The sequence below is a fragment of the Erythrolamprus reginae genome, chromosome 4 (genome assembly GCF_031021105.1).
Source record: "Erythrolamprus reginae isolate rEryReg1 chromosome 4, rEryReg1.hap1, whole genome shotgun sequence".
In the NCBI taxonomy this organism is placed as follows: Eukaryota; Metazoa; Chordata; class Lepidosauria; order Squamata; family Dipsadidae; genus Erythrolamprus; species Erythrolamprus reginae.
Genome location: NC_091953.1, coordinates 6,104,599 through 6,122,884, shown reverse-complemented (window position 1 = coordinate 6,122,884; position 18,286 = coordinate 6,104,599).

Here is an 18,286-nt window from a genome sequence, read left to right as displayed (position 1 = left end):
TGGAACAAACTTCCAGCAGACTTGGTTGGTAAATCCACAGTAAAATACAGGAAATAGTATAAGGGCAGACTAGATGGACCATTCTATACTGCTCAAAAAAATAAAGGGAACATTCACAGAACACATCCTAGATCTGAATGAATGAAACATTCTCATTGAATATTTTGTTCTGTACAAAGTTGAAGGTGCACAACAGCAGGTGAAATTGATGGTCAATCTGTGTTGCTTCCTAAGTGGACAGTTTGATTTCACAGAAGTTTGATTTTCTTGGATTATATTGTGTTGTTTAAGTGTTCCCTTTATTTTTTTTGAGCAATGTATATTATATTTTAGGATTTACTGCAGAAACCTTTTCCATTGTAAACATCCCTTTGGATGCTTAACTGGAATGAAATGTCCAAATTCAAAGAGGCCTATTGCAAATATTTGTTTTTAATTATTTGCCTGGTTTTAACATGTCTGTGCTTCCCACATTTCTACTCCTGGATAAGCTGAGAATTTCAAATGGCAAAATACTTCTTTTTAAAAAAAATGGGTTTAATTTATCTGTGGATGGGCCTATCTGCATGCTATATAATATGTGTTATTTTTCCATTTTAATTTTCTTTGGTTATCTGTTTTGTGTGTGTGTGTGTGTGTGTGTGTGTGTGTGCTGTTTTTCCAGTTTTCGCTTTGTAAGGCATCCAGGATGACATCTGTGAGATGGGTGGCTATATATATATATAAATTGAATAAAGTAAATAAATGAATAAGGATAAGGCTATTGAAGGCAACCTCATTTTAACACTTCTAAAAGTGTTATCCTTCAGATAACTTTACGTGTTACTTGAGAGGGAGGCATCTGTTTCTTTCTTTGTGCGACATATTTATTTTATTTATTTTATTATATCACAACTTTATTGTTTTGATAAAGAACTGAAGGCGGCTAATATATCTAATACAGGTAGCCACCCTGAGTCCTTCGGGATTGGGTGGCATAGAAGTCAAATAAAATAAAGAAATAAAGAAATAAAAATAATAGACCTCAACCAATGGAGGGATGTAAATTATTTTGACACTGGTTTGTGTGGAGGGCACATCTTGAGTGGGTGGGTGGAGCCTCCCATTGCCAGCGCTACTGGTTGAAAGAACCCGCCTCAATTTACAACAGTTCATTTAGCCACCATCAAAGTCACAAAGTCACTGAAAAAAGTGACTTACGGCCATTTTTCACACTTACAGAAACCCCCTGGTGATGTGATTGAAATTTAGATGGTTGGCAACTTACTCATATTTTTGACAGTTTACACTGTCCCACTGAACTAATTCTGCGACTTCTAACAAGTAAAATCAATGGGGAAGCCAGATTTGATTACCAACCATGTATAATCATAATCATAATCATAATCATAATCATAATCATAATCATAATCATAATCATAATCATAATCATAATCATAATCATAATCATAATCATAATCATAATCATAATCATAATCATAATCATAATCATAATCATAATCATAATCATAATCGTTGTTGTTGTTGTTGTTGTTGTTGTTGTTGTTGTTGGAACCTGGAGAGGTCAATCGTGGAGAGTCTAAGGGAGAAATGTTGGGGGTTAGGGGTTGACATAATTGAGTCCGGTAATGAGTTCCACGCTTCGATAACTCGATTGTTGAAATCATATTTTTTACAGTCAAGTTTGGCGCAGTTCGTATTAAGTTTGAATCTGTTGCGTGCTCTTGTGTTATTGCGGTTGAAGCTGAAGTAGTCATTGACCGGTAGGACGTTGCAACATATGATCTTGTGGGCAATACTCAAATCGTGTTTTAGGCGCCGTAGTTCTAGGCTTTCTAGGCCCAGGATTGTTAGTCTATTTTCGTATGATATTCTGTTTCGAGTGGAGGAGTGAAGGGCTCTTCTGGTGAAATATCTTTGGACGTTTTCAAGGGTGTTGATGTCTGAGATGTGGTATGGGTTCCAGACAGATGAGCAGTAGTCTAGGATGGGTCTGGCAAAAGTTCTGTAGGCTCTTGTGAGTAGTGTGAGATTGCCTGAGCAGAAGCTGCGTAGGATCAGGTTAACAACTCTAGAGGCTTTTTTGGCGATATTGTTGCAGTGGGCTTTAGCACTTAGGTCATTCGGTATTAGTATTCCAAGGTCTTTTACTGAGTGTGGGTTAGCAGTGAGAGATAGTTTATTCAGTTCGTATGTGCGGTTAGGATTCTTTTTGCCAATGTGGAGGGTAGAGCATTTGTTGGTTGATATTTGAAGTTGCCAGGTGTTAGCGTAATCTGACGTTTTATTTCAGGGTTGCTTTCCTACCCCCTTGCAAAGTTTGCTCGAAATCGCCAATGTTGCAATTCTAAGTCACCCTTGCTTAGAATGCAAGTCCCATGATTGTGTGATGGGCATTGGGTCAAATGCCACTACATGGTGAGCAAATGTGCCCACAAATTCTCCAGAAACCATGCAGATTGCCAATAATACATTCATTCTTTTAACTGGTCACCACCTATAATTTCCCTTGACAGGCTATTTTTTTTTTCCTCCTGCGCACAAAAGGTTTTCCCCCTCCTTAGCCCGATGTCCAATTTTTCTCCTTCGTCCTGCAGGGCTACAATTTATGAAAAGCATTACCAGTTGATTCTGCTGAACATGTAACCTGGCCACGTGATGCTCCAGCCCGTAAATAATTCTGTCAGTAATATATGGATGTGTATAATTACCGAGATGGAAAAAAAATATCTTTCAAAACTTTGCCATCCCTTCCTTCCCACCCTCTCCGAAGAGAAACGAGTGTCTTTGTCTTGGCATTTTAATTTTAATATCTGCAGAAGGAGTGGATTCATTCCAATTTCTAATAACTCTTTTAATGCTGTTTCCTTCCTAGGATGGACACGTTTTATTCCTTCTCAAAATAATCTTCTCTCTGCCTCGTGGCTGCGGAAGTCTCTAATTAAGGTACTGAAATTGTTGTTGTTATTATTATTATTATTATTATTATTATTATTATTATTATTATTATTATTTCTCTTGCAACTCTTTCGTCCTTGGCTGTGATAATTCTCCTTTGGCTTAGTTTCCAAAACAACTGAAAAAAAATACTTTTGTACTGTATTCATATTGGTCCTTGGCATGTTTTCTTGGAATATTTATTTATTTGTTTGTTTGTTTGTTTGTTTATTTATTTGATTTTTATGCCGCCCTTCTCCTTAGACTCAGGGCGGCTTACAACATGTTAGCTGTTGTGGTTAGCTCTGGCCCAGCTCCTGCCCCAGGGACTGTGGATGTGGGAGAGACATCCACATGCTGCAGGCCTGTTTTGCCCCCGGTGGAATATGCTGATGAAGGCTCCTCTGACCAAGAAGACATGAGTGACAGGGAGGAGGAGAGTGGGGCAGACAGCTCAGAAGGAGATCAATGATCTAGCTCCTCCTTGGATTCAGAACAAGAGTTAATGATACAGCCACGCATGCTGAGAGCCACGCATGCTGAGAGCCAATGATACAGCCACGCATGCTGAGAGATTATTATCAAAGAAAATGAGGCCACCTGTGGTTGGGTGGGGCTGTGGTCATTAGTGAGGCTGCTATAAAGAGCAGCCTGTGGGTTTGGCCATTGTGGAGGATTATCTGATCGTTGTGTTTCATGACTGCTTTACTGACTTTGACTTTTTGTGTGCTGATTTTTCCCCGCTTTGAAACTAAACCAGAGCAAAGTGTGTTTCACTTTGTGAAAGAAGAAGGACTGTGAATTGCCTCACAGCTGCAAGCTAAGTATCTCAGAACTGATAAGGGACTTGTACAAATTACCAGTTTGTTTGGGGACGAGTGCTCTTTGCTATACCAAAAGAGGGCTTAGTTTAAGTGAATTTTCAGTATAAAGAACATTGTTTTGAATTTTCAAACGTGTGTGTGTCTGAAATTTGTACCTGTGAATTTTTGGGAGGATTCTACCAGAGAGCCCGACAGAATATTAGCAATAGCACTTTTTAACAGAGCCAGTGTGTTGCCCCCACAATCTGGGTCCTCATTTTACCCACCTCGGAAGGATGGAAGGCTGAGTCAACCTTGAGCCGGTGATGAGATTTGAACAGCTGACCTACAGATCTACAATCAGCTTCAGTGGCCTGCAATACAGCACTCTACCTGCTGCACCACCCCGGCTCTATGCTTGTCTGCATCCTATTAGAAAGGTTAGGCTAGATCAATTTTGGCCTCACAATCAGGAGGCTGTGAGTTCAATCCTAGGTAGAGGCAGGTATTTGTCTCTCTGGGCACAATGAGAATATGTTTGCTGAATATAACTCCACATTGGCAACAGGAAAGGCATCTGGTCATTAAACACTCTGTTAGCCCAGGAGTGGTATGGTGGCCTAGAGGTGTCACTCTCACCTCAAACAGGAGGCTGTGAGTTTGATCCTAGGTAGGGGCAGATATTACTCTCTCTGGGCACAATGAGAATACAGTGATCCCCCGATTATCGCGAGGGTTCCGTTCCAAGACCCCTCGCGATAATCGATATTTCGGGATGTAGTGGTGCGGAAGTAAAAACACCATCTGCGCATGCGCGCCCCTTTTTCCATGGCCGCACATGCGCAGATGGTGGAGTTTGCGTGTGGGCGGCGGGGAAGACCCGGGGAAGACCCAGGGAAGGTTCCTTCGGCCGCCCAACAGCTGATCTGCTCCGCAGCGCGGCAGCAGCGAGGAGCCGAAGATGGGGTTTCCCCGTTGCCCAGGCAACGGGGAAACCCCATCTTTGGCTCCTCGCTGCTGCCGCGCTGCGGAGCAGATCAGCTGTTGGGCAGCCGAAGGAACCTTCCCTGGGTCTTCCCGCCGCCCAGGCAAAGGGGAAACCCCAAGATCGCTTGCCGCTTTCCCGTTCGCCCGCCCGCCCGGCTGCTCGCTTGCCGCTCGCTTGCAGCACGGCAGCAGCGAGGAGCCAAAGATGGGGTTTCCCCGTTGCCCCGTTGCCGTCCAGGCAAAGGGGAAACCCCAAGATCGCTTGCCGCTTTCTCGTCACCCGCTCGCCCGGCCGCTTGCTTGCCGCTTGCCCGTTCGCCCGCCCGCCTGGCTGCTCGCTTGCCGCTTGCCCGTTCGCCCGCCCGCCCGGCTGCTCGCTTGCCGCTCGAGAGCAAGAGGGGGAGAGATAGAGAAAGAGAGAGAAGGAAAGAAAGAGATGAGAGAGGGAGGAAGAGAGTGTGAGAGAGGAAGAAGCAAGATAGAGAAAGAGAGAGAGAAAGAAAGATGAGAAAGGAAGGGAGTGACGTCATCGGGTGGAAAAATCGCGATATAGCCTTTCGCAATGATCGGGATCGCGAAACTCGGGGGATCACTGTACAGTGTTCCCTCGCTTTTTGCGGGGGATGCATTCCGAGACCGGCCGCGAAAGTCGAATTTCTGCGAAGTAGAGATGCGGAAGTAAATACACTATTTTTTGGCTATGAACAGTATCACAAGCCTTCCCTTAGCACTTTAAACCCCTAAATTGCAATTTCCCATTCCCTTAGCAACCATTCAGATTATTACTCACCATGTTTATTTATTAAAGTTTATTTAAAAATATATTTATTAAAGGCAGATGAAAGTTTGGCGATGACATATGACATCATCAGGTGGGAAAAACTGTGCTATAGGGAAAAAACCCGCAAAGTATTTTTTAATTAATATTTTTGAAAAACCGTGGTATAGACTTTTTGCGAAATTCGAACCCGCGAAAATCGAGGGAACACGTATATTTGCTGAATAAGAAGTAAAAGCCAAGAACAAGAATTATTAGATTGAGATTTTAAGAAAAAAAATATCATACGGATTATGCATTGGGCATTTGGAATTGGTTATAATGGGTGTGTGTGTGTGAGTCTTCGGAGAGGGGCTGCATACAAATCTAATAAAACTGATGGCAGAAAAAGACCTCATGATCTATCTAGTCTGCCCTTATACTATTTTTTTGTATTTTATCTTGGGATGGATCTATGTTTATCCCAGGCATGTTTAAATTCAGTTACTGTGGATTTATCTACCACGTCTGCTGGAAGTTTGTTCCAAGGATCTACTACTCTTTCAGTAAAATAATATTTTCTCATGGGAAAATCTCCCTCTTCCTGCTTGTTATGCCTCTAGCTATGCAGCCAAGCATCCTACCCCTAAATCCATTTCGTCTGAAGTTTTTGCTAACACAGAACTGCCAATACAATACTCAGATTGAGGATTCCTTTTGCCCAAGTGCATTATTTTACATTTGGAAACATTAAAGTGCAGTTTCCATTGCTTTGACCATTTATCTAGTAAAGCTAAACCATTTACCATATTACAGATGCCTCCAGGAATATCAACCCTATTGCACACTTTAGAGTCATCGGCCAATAGGCAAACCTTCCCTACCAAACCTTCCCCTATTATTCTTTGCTGTGTGTGGTTTGTAATCTATTTGTATAATATTTTTGTACATTTGTAAATAATAATATTGTTAATACTAAGTCTGAGTCTTTAGCTGGCTAGCTTACATTATCTACTTGCTGGCTGGGGAATTCTGGGAGTTGAAGTCCAGATCTCTTCAAGTTGCCAAGGTTGGGAAACACTGATCTACACCACTGCAACAACTCTGCTGATTGTAGGGCGAAGGTTTGATGATGATAATGATGACGACAAAGGCAGACACAATTTACACTTCCTTGTGGCCTTTGCTGTTCTTCTCTGAGGGGACTATTCTTGCCTTTCTCACTCTGCCAACATTATTTGAATCTCTGCACCTTCTCGACAAAAGCTCCAATCTTTATTTAGATCTGGATGTTGGAAGCTACAAAGTCTAGCATTCTCCCCGACAGCTGGCTTTATTTTATGAGCACCGTACATTGCCGTTCCTCAAATTTTATTTTAAACCTATGCATATGGACATTGCTAAAATAAGCCTTGGGATTTTGGAAAGCTTTTGCAGGCAAAAAAAAAAAAAAGAGGGAGGGTGGCATTCATGGAACATATATTGATTTTATGGCACCAGTAAAAAAAAATGTGAAATTAAGAATACTACTAAATCCATTTTGGCAACAAAGCCATATGCTTTTGTTAAGTAGGAGGAATTCTATCACATATGATATAAACAGGGGGTTTTATTTTATTTTTTTAAATCTCACTTATTTTTTTTCTTTTTAATTTGACTTTTGATTGTCTTCTGTATGAAGGAACTGACTTGAAAATTTGGAAGGAAGTGCAAAATTATATGATGGAATTTCTATTCATGTAATGGGAGTTAAGAAGAAGAGGAGGAGGAAGATGAGGAGGAGGAGGAGGAGGAGGAAGAAGAAGAAGAAGAAGAAGAAGAAGAAGAAGAAGAAGAAGAAGAAGAAGAACAACAACAACAACAACAACAACAACAACAACAACAACAACAACAATAGTTAGAAATATAGAAATAACAGAGTTGGAAGGGACCTTGGAGGTCTTCTAGTCCAACCATGGTTGGGTAGGAGGCCCTACATTACTTCAGACAGATGGTTCTCCAACATCTTCTTAAAAACTTCCAGTGTTGGAGCATTCACAACTTTTGGAGGCAATGTGTTCCACGGATGAATTGTTCTAACTGTCAGGAAATTTCTCCTTAGTTCTAAACTACTTCTCTCCTTTTTTAGTTTCCACCCATTGCTCCTTGTCCTAACATTGGAGAATAGCTTGTCTCCCTCTTTTATGTGGCAGCCCCTGAGATACTAGAAGGCTGCTATCATGTCTCCCCTAGACCTTCTTTTCTTAAACTAGACACACCCAGATCCTGCAACCGTTCTTCATACGTTTTAGCCTTCAGTCCCCTAATAATCTTTGTTGCTCTTCTCTGCACTGTTTTCTAGAGTCTCAACATCCTTTTTGCATCGTGGCGACCAAATCTGAGTGCAATATTCCAAGTGTGGCCTTACCAAGGCCTTATAAAGTGGTATTAACACTTCACATGATCTTGACTCTATCCCTCTGTTAATGCAGCCTAGAACCGTGTTGGCTTTTTTGGCAGCTGCTGCACACGACTGGCTCATATTTAAATGGTTGTCCACTAGGACTCCAAGATCCCTCTCATAATTATTACTATTGAGCAAAGTACCACATATACTGTGCCTGTGCATTTTGTTTTTCTTGCCTAAATGTAGAACTTTACTTTTCTCACCATTGAATTTCATAGTACCTAATGTTCAAGTCTCTCAAGCTCCTTCTGTATCTGTTTGGGGTTTTTTTCTCTCTTTGATGTCCTTCACCAGAAGTGAAACCCAGCAGGTGCTGATCAGTTCCGGAGAACCAGTAGCAGAAACCAGTTTGGAGAACCAGTAAATACCACCTCTGACTGGCCTCGCCCCCATCTATTCTCTGCCTCCCGAGTCCCAGCTGATTGGGAGGAAAGGGGGACTTTGCAGTATCCTTCCCCTATTATGCCCACATAGCCACGCCCACCAAGTCAAGCCACACCCTCCAAGTCAAGCCACACCCACCAAGTCAAGCCACACCCTCCAAGTCAAGACATACCCACCAAGTCAAGTTACACCCACCAACTGAAGCCACACCCTCCAAGTCAAGCCACACCCACCAAGTCAAGCCACACCCTCCAAGTCAAGTCACACCCACCAAGTCAAGTCACACCCACCAAGTCAAACCGCAGCCACCATGTCAAACCACACCATAGTGGGGGTGAGGGGGAAATGAACCCAACTACTGTCCTTCACAGACCATTGTATAGGTAGCCCTCGACGTTCGACCACAATTGAGTCCAAAATTTCTGTCGCTACGAGAGGTCTTAAATGAGCTTGGCCCCATTTTAGAACCTTTCTTGTAGCAGTTATAAAGTGAATCAATGCAATATGATTTTACTGAAAGATAGTAGATGCACTACAACATTAAAAACCACAACATAAAATACAGGAAATAACTGGGCAGATTAAATGGACCATGAAGTCTTTTTCTGCCATCATTCGTCTACATTTCTATGCATCCCTGAAAAAGGGCCTTCTCAGTGGTGGCCCCTTCTTTAATGGAACATCATCGCCCCAGAAATACAATTCCCCCTCACCTTGTTGCTTTTCCAAAAGGCTCTTAATCAGATCAGAAGCAACATGAGAAAATATTATTTTATTTATTCATCCTCCAGCAGACGTAGTTGGTAAATCCACTGTAACTGAATTTAAACATGCCTGGAACAAACATAGATCCATCCTAAGATAAAATGCAGGAAATAGTGTAAGGGCAGACTAGGTGGACCAGGAGGTGTTTCTCTGTTTCTATGATAGTAAGTGTGAAAAAACAGTCGTAAATCTTTTTCTTTCAGTCCTGTTGTAACTCTGAATGGTCTCTAAATGAATGTTTGTAAGTCAAGGACTCCCATTATTTGATTTTCAAGATCTTTGAAATTATAAGAGGCTGGGCTGAGTACCAGGAATAGCAGAGAGAAAATAGCGTTCAGGTCTCTGAGTCCTTTTGAGTGGGTGAGGGGAGAAAGGCATCAAAACACACAGAAATGCAACATGAGAAAAGTCACAATATGTTGAAATATATGTCGGGGAGTTAAAAGAGACGTTTGCACCCGAAGAGATACATCTCCACATAGATATTTTGAAGGAAAGCGTATTTTGAAGTGCGTACTAAAATTCTCATATTGCATGATGATTAAGGGCGAAAAGATGGTTTAATTCTGAAATCCAAGCAATGAAAGAGAGGTAATATGGGCCCAGGGAACAGGCCAAGGATAGTAAAGTTATATTACATTTTTAAAAAGGTTCCCATTTCTCAAAGCTTTATGGTAAGAATGTTAGAAAGCTAAAGAAATGGGAGAAAGCTAAGTTGTGAGAAGGTTCTTGGAGTCCTAGTGGACAACAGCCAGTGATGGACTCCTACGGGTACGGTCAAGTGCGCAGAACCGGTAGAAAAATTTTGAATTCTTTTTTTTTCCCTTCTGGGCTCTGGGTATGTTTTTCCTATCACAGTAAATGAGGTTGAATGTATATAATTTTACAAGAGCTGTGCGTGCATGTGTGTGTGTATACAAATACAGTTTATACAATAGATAATATATATTTTTGTGTGCCTGTGTGTAATATCTATGTATACATAGAATTGAATAGTATAGCACGCAACAGATTCAAACTTAATATTAACCGCTCCAAACTTGACTGTAAAAAATATGACTTTAGTAGTCGAGTTGTCAAAGAGTGGAACCCATTACCTGACTCAGTAGTGTCAACCTCTAACCCACAACATTTTTCCCTTAGACTATCCACGATTGAGCTCTCCAGGTTCCTTAGAGGTCAGTAAGGGGCGTGCATAAGTGCACCAGTGTGCCTTCCGTCCCCTGTCCAATTGTCTCTCCTTATCTCATTTATCTTTTCTTCCTTTCAAATATGTTCACCTATACTTTTATATCTTTTCTTCTATTCTTTTCTTTACTTATATTATTACATATCTTTCTCTTCAATGTGTATTATGTATTGGACAAAATAAATAAATAAATAAATAAATAAATAAATAAATAAATAAATAAATAAATAAATAAATAAATAAATAAAATAAAATAAAATAAAATAAATAAAATAAATAAAATAAATAAAATAAATAAAATAAATAAAATAAATAAAATAAATAAAATAAATAAAATAAATAAAATAAATAAAATAAATAAATGTTCAGTAATAGTAAATAAATAGGGAAATTGTATCTCTTTGAGTCAAGGAGAGGCCAGGCACCCTAACCCAAACCCTTGATGTGAGTGATGTCAAGTTGGCCACCTTTAAGCCAATCACATGACCTTTAAGCCATGCCCCAGTCACATGATCATCAAGCCACTCCCATCTGGTCACATGGCTGGTCAGCCACACCCAAAAAATAAATCCTACCCACAGTGGTGTAGTAAACCTTTTTGCAGCTCTTCACTGCCCGAACTCTTGATGTGAGTGGTGTCAAGTTGGCCACCTTTATGCCAGCCACATGACCTTTAAGCCATTCCCCGGTCACATGATCATCAAACCACTCCCACCTAGTCACATGGCTGGCAAGCCACACCCACAAAATAAACCACGCCCACAGTGTGGTAGTAAAGATTTTTGCAGCCTTCTTTTCCCATATACTATCTTAAACACTCCTCTCCCTTATTTCATTTTGCTTATTTTTTTAATAAAAACATGCATTTCTCCTGACGCGCCCAATCCACACATCCATATAACCGAGTTGACAGGCGCAGCCTTTTCTACTAAGTCGTTTTTTTGCCTCTTTGAGCAACCTCTATTCCTCACCGCAGTCGGCATTCTTACCCTCTGGCTTTCTAAGAGCATTTTGCAAGTTTGGAAAATTTCCCCATCCATTTTTCATCCCTAGTAAACTTTCTACCCACGTTAGGCTAATTCATGCGCTTTCCTGTATTTTTAATACATAACTTGCAGGCAGCCCCCTCCGTTTTCTCAGCCATGCTGCAATTCCTTGGCCTCTGATACATCAATTTTCAGATCCGTATACTTCTCTGGATCATATAATATATTTAACATTATCTCAGCTTCTCAGCCAACATCATTTCCAACAAAAAAAGGAGACATATATTCACATCTGGAGCCAACGCATCTCAAAAGTGTTTCTTATACATTTATCTCGAAATGCATTAAACAAGCACAGGGTCACGACACTTCCTTCTCTTACTCCATGCTCGGGGCCGAACTAGTCACTAAGCACTCAATTTATTCCCACTCAGACTTTACTCCTATCATATACCGCTCTTATCGCATTCAACCGCTAACCTTCAAACTTCATATTTCCCCCAGAACATTCCATAATTCATGCCAGTTTATTTGAAATATAAACTTTCTCTGTATCAACCAAGTATAATAAACATCCTTTCTTGCTAGCTTTTTTCAAGGACTTGTAAAAATCAAGTAAGTACTCAGCCCCCAACTCCTGGCCAAAATAAAGTGACATTGCAATTTCCAAGTAATCCTTCTTCTCTTCTCTTCTCTTCTCTCCCCTTTTCTTCTCTTCTCTTCTCCTCTCTTCTCATCTCTTCTCCTCTCTTCTCTTCTCTTCTCTTCTCTTCTCTTCTCATCTCTTCTCTTCTCCTCTCCTCTCCTCTCTTCTCCTCTCCTCTCCTCTCTTCTCTTCTCTTCTCCTCTCCTCTCTTCTCTTCTCTTCTCTTTTCTTCTCTTCTCCTCTCTTCTCTTCTCTTCTCTCCCCTTTTCTTCTCTTCTCTTCTCATCTCTTCTCCTCTCTTCTCTTCTCTTCTCATCTCTTCTCTTCTCCTCTCCTCTCCTCTCCTCTCCTCTCCTCTCTTCTCCTCTCCTCTCTTCTCTTCTCTTCTCTTCTCTTCTCCTCTCCTCTCTTCTCTTCTCTTCTCCTCTCTTCTCTTCTCTTCTCCTCTCTTCTCTTCTCTTCTCTCCCCTTTTCTTCTCTTCTCTTCTCATCTCTTCTCATCTCTTCTCTTCTCCTCTCCTCTCCTCTCCTCTCTTCTCCTCTCCTCTCTTCTCTTCTCCTCTCCTCTCTTCTCTTCTCCTCTCTTCTCTTCTCTTCTCCTCTCTTCTCTTCTCTCCCCTTTTCTTCTCTTCTCTTCGCTTCTCCTCTCTTCTCATCTCTTCTCCTCTCCTCTCCTCTCTTCTCTTCTCATCTCTTCTCTTCTCTTCTCATCTCCTCTCTTCTCTTCTCTTCTCCTCTCTTCTCTTCTCTTCTCATCTCTTCTCTTCTCTTCTCTCTTCTCATCTCTTCTCTTCTCTTCTCCTCTCCTCTCTTCTCTTCTCCTCTCCTCGCTTCTCTTCTCATCTCTTCTCTTCTCTTCTCTTCTCATCTCTTCTCTTCTCATCTCTTCTCTTCTCCTCTCCTCTCCTCTCTTCTCCTCTCTTCTCTTCTCTTCTCCTCTCCTCTCTTCTCTTCTCTTCTCCTCTCTTCTCTTCTCCTCTCTTCTCTTCTCATCTCTTCTCTTCTCTTCTCTTCTCCTCTCCTCTCCTCTCCTCTCCTCTCTTCTCCTCTCTTCTCTTCTCATCTCTTCTCTTCTCTTCTCTCTTCTCATCTCTTCTCTTCTCTTCTCCTCTCTTCTCTTCTCTTCTCCTCTCTTCTCTTCTCATCTCTTCTCTTCTCTTCTCTTCTCATCTCTTCTCTTCTCTTCTCCTCTCTTCTCCTCTCCTCTCCTCTCTTCTCATCTCTTCTCTTCTCTTCTCCTCTCCTCTCCTCTCCTCTCCTCTCTTCTCATCTCTTCTCTTCTCTTCTCCTCTCCTCTCCTCTCCTCTCTTCTCCTCTCTTCTCTTCTCATCTCTTCTCTTCTCTTCTCCTCTCTTCTCCTCTCCTCTCCTCTCTTCTCATCTCTTCTCTTCTCTTCTCCTCTCCTCTCCTCTCCTCTCTTCTCCTCTCTTCTCTTCTCATCTCTTCTCTTCTCTTCTCTCTTCTCATCTCTTCTCTTCTCTTCTCCTCTCTTCTCTTCTCTTCTCCTCTCTTCTCTTCTCATCTCTTCTCTTCTCTTCTCATCTCTTCTCTTCTCCTCTCCTCTCCTCTCCTCTCTTCTCTTCTCCTCTCCTCTCTTCTCTTCTCTTCTCATCTCTTCTCATCCCTTCTCCTCTCCTCTCCTCTCCTCTCTTCTCTTCTCTTCTCCTCTCTTCTCTTCTCCTCTCTTCTCATCTCTTCTCATCTCTTCTCCTCTCTTCTCTTCTCATCTCCTCTCTTCTCCTCTCTTCTCTTCTCTTCTCATCTCTTCTCATCCCTTCTCCTCTCCTCTCCTCTCCTCTCTTCTCTTCTCTTCTCCTCTCTTCTCTTCTCCTCTCTTCTCATCTCTTCTCATCTCTTCTCCTCTCTTCTCTTCTCATCTCCTCTCTTCTCCTCATTCCTCTTCTCATCTCCTCTTCTCTTCTTCTCTCTTCTCGTTTCTTCTCTTCTCCTCTCCTCTCTTCTCTTCTCTTCTCATCTCTTGTCTTCTCTTCTCCTCTCCTCTCCTCTCCTCTCTTCTCATCTCTTCTCTTCTCCTCTCTTCTCTTCTCCTCTCCTCTCTTCTCCTCATTCCTCTTCTCATCTCCTCTTCTCTTCTTCTCTCTTCTCGTTTCTTCTCTTCTCCTCTCCTCTCTTCTCTTCTCTTCTCATCTCTTGTCTTCTCTTCTCCTCTCCTCTCCTCTCTTCTCATCTCTTCTCTTCTCCTCTCTTCTCTTCTCCTCTCCTCTCTTCTCTTCTCATCTCCTCTCCTCTCTTCTCTTCTCTTCTCTTCCCTTTTCTTCCCATCTCTTCTCTTCTCTTCCCTTCCCATCTCTTCTCTTCCCTTCTCTTCTCCTCTCCTCTCTTCCCTTCCCTTCTCATCTCTTCACTTCCCTTTCCTTCTCTCCCTTTTTCTTCTCCTTCTCCTCTTTCTTCTCTTTCTCTTTAGGAATGGGGTGAAGTCAACTGTAGACAGTCTAAGGTTAAGATTTTTGGGGTTTGGGGGAAAAACCACAGAGTCAGGTAGGGCGCTCCATGCATTGACCACTCTGTTGCTGAAGTTGTATTTTCTGCAGTCAAGTTTCGAGCGGTTTACATTGAGTTTGAATCTATTTTGTGCGTGTCTGTTGTTGCGGTTGAAGGTGAAGTATTCATTGACCAGTAGCAGTGAAGGGCTGCAAAATTATTTACAATCATACTGTGGGCGTGGCTTATTTTGTGGGTGTGTTTTGCAAGCCATGTGACCAGGTGGGAGTGGCTTGATGATCATATGATCAGGGGGCAGCTTAAAGGTTAGGGTTAGGGTTAGGGTGCCCGGCCTCTCCTCAGCTCAAAGAGATACAATTTCAGGTAGAGTGCAGTACTGCAGGCCACTGAAGCTGACTGTAGATTTGTAGGTCAGCAGTTCAAATCTCATCACCGGCTCAAGGCTGACTCAGCCTTCCATCCTTCCAAGGTGGGTAAAATGAGGACCCAGATTGTGGGGGAAATATTATTATTATTATTATTATTATTATTATTATTATTATTATTTAGATTTGTATGCCGCCCCTCTCCATAGATATGCTGGCTCTGTTTAAAAAGTGCTATTGCTAACATGTTGTAAGCCGCCCTGAGTCTAAGGAGAAGGGCGGCATAAAAATCAAATAAATAAATAAATAAATAAATACATAAATTTCCCTACCTATTTACTATTACTGAACATCCAAAGTATACTATTATTATTATAACAAATTTAATCCTAATAATTAATAATAATAATAATAATTTATTAGATTTGTATGCCGCCCCTCTCTGCAGACTCGGGGTGGCTCACAACAACAATAATAACAATACGACAATGTAACAAATCTAATACAGTGATACCTTGTCTTACAAACTTAATTGGTTCTGGGATGAGGTTCTTAAGGTGAAAAGTTTGTAAGACGGAACAATATTTCCCATAGGAATCAATGAAAAAGCAATTAATGCGTGCAACTCCAAAATTCACCCCTTTTGCCAGCCGAAGCACCCGTTTTTACACCGCTGGGATTCCCCTGAGGCTCCCCTCCATGAGAAACCCCACCTCCGGACTTCTGTGTTTTTGCGATGCTGCGATTTCCCTGAGGCTCCCCTCACTGGGAAACCCCACCTCCGGACTTCCGTTGCCAGTGAAGCGCCCGTTTTTGCGCTGCTGGGATTCCCCTGCAACATCGCAAAAACACAGAAGTCCAGGGGTGGTGTTTCCCATGGAGGGGAGCCTCAGGGGAATCCCAGCAGCACAAAAATGGGTGCTTTGCTGGCAATGGAAGTCCGGAGGTGGTGCATCACAGTGGTGGCGGTGGGTTTGTAAGGTGAAAATAGTTTGTAAGAAGAGACAAAAAAATCTTAAACCCTGGGTTTGTATCTCGAAAAGTTTGTATGACGAGGCGTTTGTAAGACGAGGTATCACTGTATTTTAAAAAAGCATCTAAAAACCCATCATTTAAAAACCATACAACACAAGCATAGCATACATAAAACTATATAATCCTGGGGGAGATGTCTCAATTCCCCCATGCATCTAAGATGTCTCAATTCCCCCATGCCTGGCGATACGTCACCCTGAGTGACATCAAGTTGGCCACCTTTAACCCAGTCATATCACCTTTAGGCCACCCCAGTCACATGATCATCAAAACACTCCCACTTGGTCACATGGCCAGCAAGCCACACGCACAAAATAACCCACGCCCTTAGTGTGGTAGTAAAAAAAATGTGGATGCTTTCTAATGTATTTATGTCCAAAATTATTATTATTATTTTATTTATTAGATTTGTATGATGCCCCTCTCCGAAGACTCTGAGCGGCTAGATTAAATAAATTATTATTAAATAAATTATTATTCCTCTGCATGAAATTTCTCAGTAGGAGTATCCCCTGCTTATCCTCTCTGCAGTCTGAAGTATGGAGTAGGGTGGATTGTGCAAGTACGATTGACCTCTCCAGGTTCCTAAGAGGTCAGTAAGGGGCGTGCATAAGTGCACCAGTGTGCCTTCCGTCCCCTGTCCAATTGTCTCTCCTTATCTCATTTATCTTTTCTTCCTTTCATATATGTTCTCCTATATTTTTATATCTTTTCTTCTATCCCTTTCTTTATTTATATTATTACATATCTATTCTCTTCAATGTGTATTATGTATTGGACAAAATAAATAAATAAAAATAAATAAAATAAATTTTTCATTTGCATCCAGCCAAGGAAAAAACCAACTCCACATGCCTTTCTTTGCTCACTTCCCTATGGAGCCAAAGAAATCTGACACCAAAACTCCCCGTGTTTTTTTTCTCTATGCAAAAGGAAGGCAACTACACTGACTGAGATTAGAAATGAAATGTTTACACCGCACGCAAGATTGATTGTACGGGGGTCCCCCCACCCTTCACCTCCTTTGAAGGTGGCGGCGTGTGTAACGTTCCTGTCCATCAGGTTGTTAACTAACCATGAAACACAAACAGAAATGTTAGCTCTTGCCCTGATTTCTTTTCGTATTCTTTCTCTTTTTTTTCTTTTATCAATAAACATCGCAAGGGAATGACTTCACTGGGCTGAGAGAGAGAGAGAGAGAAGCTGTGTTTTCTGCCTGTCAATCACCGCATCTCTGGAGACGGGATTTTTTTTTTAATGAAAGGGAGAGAGGGCTGATTGGAAAACTTGCCCTTAAGATTGCAAAAATAAAATTTTAAAAATAGCAATAAAATTAAAATCCCGTCCTTTGTGGCTGGCCCATCACGGTGGGAAATTTAAGAGGGACATTTGAACCGTCCCTGATCAGTTGAAGGAAGACCTCCCTTGCTTTGTTCTCCACCGTCTCCCCAAAAGAGAAACAAAAAAAAAATTGACTGTAACTAAAGGTCAGGAAGGAAAGATGGAAGGTATCACCACTTTTTAAAATAATTTTTATTAAATGATTAATAAATAAAATAATTTCTCCCTCTGGATGCTTCAAGGAAGCTTCCCTGAAGCCCCGGAGACAAAAAAATAAAAATAAAAATTGCCCAACAGACAAACCGGAAGTTCGGAAAAACGCACTTCTGGTTTGTCGTTGTGTTGTTTTTTTGCAATCCGGAAGGTTCAGGGAAGCTTTTCCGAGTGCAAAAAACAGCACAATGGGCAAACCAGAAGAGTGTTTTCTGAACTTCTGAATACTGGTGGCTGGGTGTGGTTTGATGGCTCAGCAATTGCCTGCTGTGTAGAAACTTCCTGGTGAGTCAGTGGGGTAGCACCTGGGGTCGTTGATGTAACTGAGGTATGCTGATTAGTTAATGGTTGTAGATTAGGCATGATATCCTGAGTAGTTGGAGCTTGCAGGCTACTTGATTGTTTTGCAATGTGTGTTCTGAGTCTGGTTTCAGTTTCTATGGCTGGGATACGTTTGAGGGCTGGTTTCCAGATGTCTGGTAGGTGGGAGGTATCATCACACTTGTTCATATTTATTTATTTATTTATTTATTTATTTATTTATTTATCTATTTATCTATTTATCTATTTATTTCTTTATTCATTCATTCATTCATTCATTCATTCATTCACTCATTCATTCAATTTTTATGCCGCCTTTCTCCTTAGACTCAGGGCGGCTTTCAACATGTTAGCAATAGCACTTTTTTAACAGAGCTAGGCTATTGCCCCTGCAATCCGGGTCCTCATTTTACCCACCTCGGAAGGATGAAAGGCTGAGTCAACCTTGAGCCGGTGATGAGATTTGAACCGCTACCCTCAGATCTACAAGTCAGCTTTGGTGGCCTGCAGTACAGCACTCTACCTGCTGCGCCACCCCGGCTCAGTTTTGGATGTTTTGGATGTTCAGCAGTAGTAAATAGAGAGGGAAATTGTATCTCTTTGAGGTGAGAAGAGGCCAGGCACCCTCACCCAAACCCTTGATGTGAG